The sequence below is a fragment of the Scyliorhinus canicula genome, chromosome 6, assembly GCF_902713615.1.
Source record: "Scyliorhinus canicula chromosome 6, sScyCan1.1, whole genome shotgun sequence".
Classification (NCBI taxonomy): Eukaryota; Metazoa; Chordata; class Chondrichthyes; order Carcharhiniformes; family Scyliorhinidae; genus Scyliorhinus; species Scyliorhinus canicula.
In genome coordinates, this window is record NC_052151.1 from 79,416,738 (window position 1) to 79,426,538 (window position 9,801).

The window sequence follows — 9,801 nt, forward strand, 5'->3', positions numbered from 1 at the left end:
TGCCATGAAGTCCAGGGGTTTGCTGCGCGGTTGGGGGCGTATGTGCGGGCGTTCAGGTCAGCAACCTCCAGGGAGGTTGCAAGGGTCCGTGCCTCACCTAGGCTGAGGGCGTTCTTCTCCAGCAATCGTTGGCGGATAGAGGAGGATTGCATGCCGGCAACATAAGCGTCTCTAATTAAAAGTTCCATGTGCTCGGTCGCCGAAACATGGGGACAGGCGCACATTCTCCCATGAGCTGTGAGGACCTGGTAGAATTCGTCAAGTGACTCACCAGGGAACTGCTGTCTAGTCGTCAGGAGATGCCGTGCGTATACTTCGCTGACCGGCCGGAGAAAGTGTGCTTTCAGGATATCCATGGTCGCATCATAATTGCTTTCGTCCTCAATCATTGAATATACCGCTGTACCCACGCACGAGTGGAGGATGTGGAGTTTCTGCTCCTTGGAGGGTTTGCTGGCTGCAGTTGTCAGGTAACTGTTGAAACACGCCTGCCAATGTTTAAAGATTTCAGGCGCATTTGAGGCATGCGGGCTGGTGCGGAGGCAGTCAGGCTTGATGCGTAGCTCCATTCCAAAATTCTAGCTGATTAAATTGATGTAGCATCAATTGGACGTGAGACACGATGAAAATCCAAACTGTGGCTTTAATCAGCTAGTTGTTAGCCCGGTGGTCGACTACAGAGACCGCCGGGAAACCTCGGTACTTATACCCCGCCTCGGAGGCATGGTCTACTTGCCTATCGACCAATTGGTGAGCAGTCACATGACTAGTCCTAGCCAATCAGATGAGAGGCACATGACTAGCCAGAGCCAATGGGGAACCAATGCTCTGCACCAATGGCAGTGCTCCCACTCATATCACCACACACATCGCTGATGATGCACATCAGGGGGAGGCAGGAACCCTCAGGCAAGACAGGTCGGAGGTCTGCTGGATCCCAGGACCTAGCTAGGTTCCAGCCTGATGCTGAGCTTGTGGAAGTGGGTTACCCGGATCTGATGGAGACGATAGGGAGCAGCTGGGACATTCAGAAGGAGATGTCAGCGACACTCTAGCAGGTCCATAGTCGATTGGAGGAGTCCCAGAGGATACGGGAACAGGAGATGGTGCCGGCAATACGTGGCACTGAGGCCAACACTGCTTGGGTGGTGACTGCAGTTGAGAGTCCGGTGCATAACGTCAGCACCATTAGTGAAGGTGTCCAAGGCATTACGCAGCCATTGACGACCAAGGCTGAGGGTTTCGGCAGAATGTCCGACTTGCTGGGGGATGTCACCCAGTACCAGGCCGGCCTTGTTGGTCTGCGGGACATGTCCCGCTCTCAAATGGGAATGGCCGAGACGCTAAGGACCTTGTCGCAGTCGCAGGTGGCCATTGCTGAGGTGCTGGGGAGCATGTCCCATTCACTGACCAGCATGGCTGAGGGCATCGACACTATGGTGCGGACCATGGGGAACTATTAGGGCTGGCAGAGGCAGATGATGCAGGGTCAGCCGGGGCTCAAATCAGCTGCCCCTCCATCCTTATGGGCACCGACCGAGAGGGGGCGCTGAGAGCAAATCTGGACCCATCACATGGCATGGTGATGGTGGGCACCAACTCCCCCACGTTCCACCCCTCTGATGAGGCCACGTCTCGAGGACAGCACACGGGACAGGGCGGCACGGCTGTGCACATGCCGCCGATAAGGACACCAGGCAAGTGCATCGAAGACCACGAGCCGAGGTAGGCAGCTGGCAGCCTCCACCTCAGATGTGCATCCTGGGGACACACCAAGTCATAGTGGTGGAGCTTCGAGGGCCAGGCACGTTGAGCATCACTGAGGGTGGGGGTTGGGGGTGGGGGAATAGGTAGGGGTTGGGGGGGGTTGGAGCGTGAGAAGTAGCACCTTATTTGCACAACCATTATGATACCTCTGTCACTTCCTTCTGCAATGCATGCTGACTTTCGGACCCTTTGCCCATCCCCCCAGGCTCCCCCCCCCCCCCCCCCCCCCCCCCAACCACCTGTGGCGCTCACCCACCCTCCGGCCGTGGTCATGTCCCCGGAGCTGTGTCCCATCCCTTGGGCGTTCGGATGTTACGCGTGTGGTGTTGCCTCCCTCAATGTTCAGCCACAGTGTCCATGCATCGAGGGATGCTAGGCAATGACTCCCGCATGCTACATGGCCCACCCACCCATGGGAATCCACGATTGCCAATTCCCTATTAGCAATAGCCTTCAGCCACGCAGCTAGGTGCCTCAGCAGTCAGTGGGGATATGGATGATTGTTGGGCAGATGGGCAGAGACAAGGGTTTCCCCCAGAGTGGATATACATGCTCCAGGGGTTGCATCATGGTACTGCGAGACGTTATCCCCCCAATGCCTCCCACCACCCCCTTGGCGACCCACCCCTGCGGAGTGTCCCCCACCCCAGCTGAGGGTCCCCCACCTCCCACCGAGCACTGGGGCGGCAAGTCCAGCATTCCTGGGCTTTTTGCCTGTGAGCAAAGATGGCTACTTACCTCCTCGGCTCCTCACAGAAGCCCTGCCACTAGGTTCACGTTTTTCAAAAGGAGTACTAATTGGTGCCAATGTGAGCACTTGCTGGGGAGTCCATGAATGACAGGAGGCCATTGGATATTGGATCGTTCTCATTAATTGTATGGAAATGGGGCTTAAGTGGTGAAAATGTGTTTCTCGCCACGTTATGGTGAGATCCTGATTCGCCTATGGGAGCGGGCCGGTTGACGCCTGGCGCAGATCTCATTTTTGGCCTGTCCCACTATTCACCACCCTCGTTATGCTTGAGTGAGAGCCGGAGAATCGGGACAACTGATTTCAACTTTCATTTGGATGGGTAAAGTAGCCAGAAGCCAGAAAACGGTTTTCCAGAAAGATTGACAATCAGGAGGCCTTTATTCTATTATTGGGCAGCAAATACTGAGAAGATACTGGGCCAGTGTAGAGATTCCAACAAGATATGGGTGCAGATGCAGTCAGGCTCGTGTAAGGGGACAGGTTTTTGAGCATTAGTAACGGCTGCCTTACCCTTTTCTCCCGGTAAGTATTCTAGGAATCCGGTAGTAATCTCCACATTAAAGATATGGGGACAGTTTCACAAACATTTTAAACTGGGTGCGGTGTCAAATCTGATGCCGATTTGTGTGAACCGTAAGTTTGAATCAAGGAGACTTGACAGTGGGAGCAATTCTGACATTTGTACCAGGATCAGCGGCCCATGGCCCGCAGCCTCTGCCTGTACCATTACAGCAGGGAATGCTGCTTGATCGAAGAAGTTTGAGTTCGCACAATTAGTGCTGCCAAAATACGAGGAGATAGCACCGATGAAAACCAAGTTATAAAAAATTAAGAGGCAGGGCGAACAGTGAGGAGCAATGAATCCAGCTTCAGTACCTTTTTGTGAAACAAATTGAGCAGCACTGAGCAAACACTTTTCCTTTTCTGATAAATGTAAAATACTTAGAACGAGAGGAAAGGAACAGTGTTTAATGGCAATGTTGTTCAACAGGCTAACCCTGATATAAGAATAATGAATACATCCATGCAGCTGCCAATACACTGCAGTTGGTGAAAGGGAAAGTGGGGAACAGGATTATCAGAAGCTTGCAACAAAAATCAACGATGGCTGTAATGTTGTTGTTTGGGGTCAGTCAGTGCCAACCTTGAGTACCATCTAAACCCTTCTTTTGTGGAGGAAAATTGAGAAAAGGAAAGACTTGCATTCATTTCCTACTTCTCATTGGCAGAATGTTCCCAAATCCAACAAAGTACCTTTGAAGTGTAACCATTGTTATGGAACGTGGCAGCCAATTTCCAAAAGGATCAATGATGATTTTAATTTTCTTCAAATAATAAAAAAAGGTCAGGCAATCTAGTGGAACGTGTTTAATTATTATTGTAGAAGTGATGAATGTCTAATAAATGTATATTATTAGATTAAATGTTGCACTGTGTCAAATGCACGACCATGACAGCTGACAAGAGACTATTTTTTCCAAAAGCTGTGGCACTCACACAAGCTCAACACTAAGTTTTTTTTGAGCAAATATGATAATCTTTGTGAATTATGCTGTCAGAGTGTAACTGCAAAACGCCCGTTCATTTAAATGCTAATTTCACAAGCTATCGATAGACTTTAACATGTTGTCATGAAGATGTGCTTTATCCCAAAAATGATTTTTAATCCACTGGATGAATATATGAATTGAACTTTGAAATACATATTTTTCAAAACACAGATTAATATGACTTGATCTGGCAACCAGGATGGCTACCTAAAATGCATTTCAACCCCATTGAGATGAAGGCAGTATGTCCGCAAAAAGTTGTAAAATTAAAGGAATTCTCTTGCTGTTGAGATTCTCTGTTCCCGCCGGCAGCGTACTCTCACCCATGGGTTTCCAAGCAGCATGGCGTGGCTTCAATGGGAAATCTCATTTACAAGGGGCAGGAGTAGAGAATCCTGCCGCCTTCGAATGGCTCACCGCTGAGAAACACACCATTGGAGAACCGAAAAATCCAGCCCAATGACATCAGAGGAATATGAATGAACCTTATTTCCTATTCCATCAGCTCAACTTCCAGATACTCAACTGGGTGGAGACAAACTATCAAAACTAATCACTTTAACAATAGAACCCTGGCTAAATGTGGGTATTCCCAGACCTCACCTAATTAAGTTACAGTTGGAATACATGATTATGTTTGAATTACTGGTCAGTTGGAGAGGGTGGTCAAATGACAAGCCAGCTCTTTGCATGTTTTAAATATGGGCTGCATTCTCTGCTCCACGACGCCGACATCGAGTTCGGCGAGGGGGCGGAGAATCCCCGATGATGGCAAAATCGGGGGTGGTGCCCCTTTCGCGATACTCCCCCCCCCCTGAAAAGTGGCGTACTCCAGGAGTGCACCGTGCCACGTATCCACCGCCTCAGGCCATTGCCGACCGGCCAAGTCCCCGATGGTGTGGGACACGTGTGATCTCACCCGTTGTGAACTTAGCGTGACGGCTGCGGACTCAGTCCGGTGCTACCTCAGTTGGGGAAGGGCTGATCCGCAGGCAGGGGGGGGGGCTTCATTCGGGGCTGGGGGCACTCTGGGCGGGCGGTCCGGGGCGCACGAGTGTCCGAAGGGGACGGGACTATTTTTGTGGTACGGGTCCGGGGATGAGTCCGCCATGAAGCATGGCACAGCTGCTGCAGGCTGCCGCAGTACCCCCCCCCCCCCCTCAGCCACCCGCGCGCCCTTGACTGCCCGCCTACAGTGTGCGACTACTAACCCAGAAATGCTCACGGCCGTATCGGCAGCTGGAGCTGGGTGCTCTATGCTGCCTCCCTGCTAGCCCCCAGCAAAATGGCGAATCATCAGTTTTCCCGGCGTAAAACACCACCCTTTTCACGTCGGCATGGGGACTTAGTTTCCCAATCGGAGAATCCAGCCCCATATGTTTTCACAGCAGAATTGAGAACAAGAAGCTGAGAAGTTGAAAACGATCGTCCCTAACTCGCTCTCTCCACCCAACGTGCAAGCTATTGTTTGACTCTCAGCTGGTAGGGGTTTTAAAGGAAGAACTCAACTCCATAGCTGTGTCTCCAGAAGAAAAGATGAATCATCTATCTACAGTTTGAAACTACCTCGTGTAGAAAACAGCACGACCACTGGATTTAGCCTGAAGCCAGCCAGGTCACCAAATTATGGATTCTGATTTGGTCAACCTTTGCTTCCCCATGTGTTATCTGTTTTTGTGTGTGCGTGTGTGCGTGGACTTCGAGTGTGTGCGCATGCACAGGGGGAGGCGGTGGCATAATGGTATTGTCACTGGACTAGTAATCCAGACACCCAGAGTAATGCTCTGGGGACCCAGGTTTCAAATCCCGCCACTGCAGATGGTGAAAATTGAATTCAACAAAAAAAATCTGGAAAGAAAAGCCTAATGATGACCATGAATCCATTGTCAATTGTCATAAAAACAAGGGAAGGTAATCTGCCATCCTTACCTGGTCTGGCATACAAGTGACTCCAGACCCACAACAACGTATTTGACTCCTAACGTGCCCCCTCAAGGGCAATTAGGGATGGGCAATAAATGCTGTCACAGCCTGTGACGCCCACATCCCATTAACGAATAAAATGAAAGTTGTTGCGTATTTTATTACTTTTACACAATCGGTTTATGTGTAATAAAGTTAACTTCTTTCTTTGCTAAATTTAAGTAACCCCTGTCCTAATGGCTATTTTATGACTATGGCATATAAACAGTTAAGGAGTCGATAATTTTTCAAGTATATCCTTTTCAAACAAAAAGATCCTGTTCAGGTCAAATGGGGAGAGGCCAAAAGAAGAAAAAAACATTCAGAGCTCCTCACCTGGATGTAACAATGGGCAATATCTTCTGGCTGTTTGTGCTGGAGGGATCCTCCAGTCCTGCTGATGGCTTATCCCTGCTGCAGGTTTCCAGCAACAAGAGGTGGATTCCATGGGAATCCAGAAGATCTCACTGCTGAGAACCACGCCGTGGGGAGGCCAGAGAATCTTGCCCAATATATATTCAATGGTAGAGGAACAATTATCACTTACAAAAGAATATGGAAGAGAAATACATCACATCTTTTACATATTTAACATTTATCTTTCCTTTTATTAGCTTATAACATGTCTCTAATTTGCCAACAATCTCAAATACACAATATATAATCTGCCAGACAACTTCCACTCTTAATAATCTTTTGCACCTTGCAAAATGTTTCTCATTTACAAACAGCTGATGATATTGATGCTGCACTTCAAAGAGCATATCAGCACTACTGTTTGTCACAGTAAAGCATGATTCTTGACTACTTAATGCCCATCACAGTTATTCAGACTGCGTTAGCTTAGTTGCTTCCAAGGATACTGTGAATTAAAATTGCAAAAACATTCTACAGTTTAGTACATTTCTTTACCACAAAATATCCAACACGAAAATGCAAATATTTTTAAAAATATAAATTTAAAGTACTCAATCCATTTTTTCCAATTAAGGGGCAATTTAGCAGGGCCAATCCAACTACCCGGCACATCTTTTGGGTTGTGGGGGCGAAACCCACGCAAACACGGGGAGAATGTGCAAACTCCACACTGACAGTGACCCAGAGCCGGGATCAAACCCGGGACCTCGGCGCCGTGAGGCACCATTGCGCTACTGTGCTCCCCAAAATGTAAATATTTTAATTTACTAAGCACATCTAGCAATTTTAAAAAAAGCTCTGGGGTAGTCAGATCTTAAAAAAAGCAGATATTCTTTTAAATGAGATATATTGCATTACACTGAACTTAATTAGGCAAAAATTCAAATAAAATAACAAGCACTTCCACATATTCCCGACAGCATCAAGCAGTAACAGCAAAATGTGTGTATGATATCACACAAATTATGTCTCGCTGTTTTTCACATGTCTGAAAGGTTCAAAAGCAATAAGTGCTGCATTACAAAGCGCTTTCACAGGAGGAACAGTCTGTACTTTTTGGTGTGTGTGTCCTTTGCTTGAATCAAAAAACATTCAAGGTTTGATGTTTAGGATCTAAGCTGATAAAATGAATAAGAAAAGGAATGGAATCATACATTTATATCAATTTCTAGCACAATAGGGCCTATTAAATTGCAAAATGTATGTCAGCTGTTTCTCAGGCAGTCAATTACAGCACACTGTAGGTCACAGCTGTTTTTGAATAGTCAGTGGTAATAGCTGAAAAATAATTCCTTTGTATATTTGGTCATTTTGAACACGTATTTCTAATTCGTACCTCCATATGTCTGTATATAAAAGGACCAAATATACAAAGAATTTATTTTAAAATGTGGGCACAGTAAAACTGTTAGCTTAGCCTGACTCTGACAGGAAAGATGCAGCTGGATGTTTGGATTGGCAATTACATCCTTCATGCGGCATTCCCAATGCACGGATACCTGCCTTTATTTTAACAGCACAGTTGTTGGATTTGAAAAAGCTGACGGTCACAGGCAGCAGGGCTAAGTAGGACAAAATCAAGGACAGATCTAGCAATCTAAAGACAGGCACCCACGAGATGCTGTGGGTCATCGTCAACTGCCCAGCCCTGATTGTCATTCAGCTGGGAGATCCCTCATTCAATGGGAATGTAAAAGTGAGTGTCAGGAACAGCAGTAAGCACACCTGAAAATAAGTTACCAACCCTCTCTATCTTGTCCCCCACCTACCCCCAATAATTTGCCAAGTGATGGAAGAAGTCAACAGAAGTTCCATCAGTGATTTACGCACTGATAGCCGTTTTACATTGCGAGCTCGGTACGGCCTTAATGCTGACATGGCAGTGCAGAATGGTGGGCAGTTGTTCTTGAAGTTATGGAAGGATTGACTGAGTTCCACATCAAGGACAGCACGGTAGCATTGTGGATAGCACAATCGCTTCACAGCTCCAGGGTCCCAGGTTCGATTCCGGCTTGGGTCACTGTCTGTGCGGAGTCTGCACATCCTCCCCGTGTCTGCGTGGGTTTCCTCCGGGTGCTCCGGTTTCCTCCCACAGTCCAAAGATGTGCAGGTTAGGTGGATTGGCCATGATAAATTGCCCTTAGTGTCCAAAATTGCCCTTAGTGTTGGGTGGGATTACTGGGTTATGGGGATAGGGTGGAGGTGTTGGTCTTGGGTAAGGTGCTCTTTCCAGGAGCCGGTGCAGACTTGATGGGCCAAATGGCCTCCTTCTGCACTGTAAATTCTATGTAAAAAAAAAGGACAACTAGCAGAGCTGTGGGTAATGGTGGGCTGGGGGCTGGGGTGAGGTAGGATGCGGGGAGTGGAGGGAAAGTGCAGTGGAGTCAAAGTAAAACTCAGTAGCTGGAGTCAGACTAATCTCAGCAAATGACCATGGCTGTAAGAGGCCAATCTTCGGAGCCCAGAGTTCCACACAGCAGTGTTCTCATCACAATCCTCTCCAGGCGCTTCATCAATAATCTTACCTTCATCACAAGGTCTGGAGTAAGGCTTTCAGCTTACAAATGCGCAGTACTCACTGTCAATCACTGCCATCCTCTAAGAGGACTTTGGGCAGCAACTGCACATAATGGCAGAAAATACTCAATTACCTCCTCTGACCTTCAACACTGCCACCACTAATTGACAAATCGCTGTCCATCATCATCATGGGGGCCACCAGGAGCTTATTTTGAGAAGAATATCAATGCCATGGTGACATTAGCATGTCAGAGGTTGGGTACTCTGTGATTACTTTTGAAAACCTCTCCACCCATTGCATTTTTAAGGAGAGTAGATAGAGATGAACTATTTCTGCATATGAGCAAATAGAGAGAAAATAAAATACTTGAATTGCTTCACCTACAAATAGAACATAGAACAGTACAGCACAGAACAGGCCCTTCGGCCCTCGATGTTGTGCCGAGCAATGATCACTCTACTCACACCCACGTATCCACCCTATACCCGTAACCCAACAGCACCCCCTTTAATCTTACTTATTAGGACAATACGGGCAATTTAGCATGGCCAATCCACCTAACCCGCACATCTTTGGACTGTGGGAGGAAACTGGAGCACCCGGAGGAAACCCACGCACACACGGGGAGGACGTGCAGACTCCGCACAGACAGTGACCCAGCCGGGAATCGAACCTGGGACCCTGGAGCTGTGAAGCATTTATGCTAACCACGATGCTACCGTGCTGCCCCCCCACTATGCTACCGTGCTGTCCTTGATGTCGATAAAAGTAATTTACAATAAAAGTAATTTAGTCGCATAATTAGTATTACCTACGTGTATATTTCAACT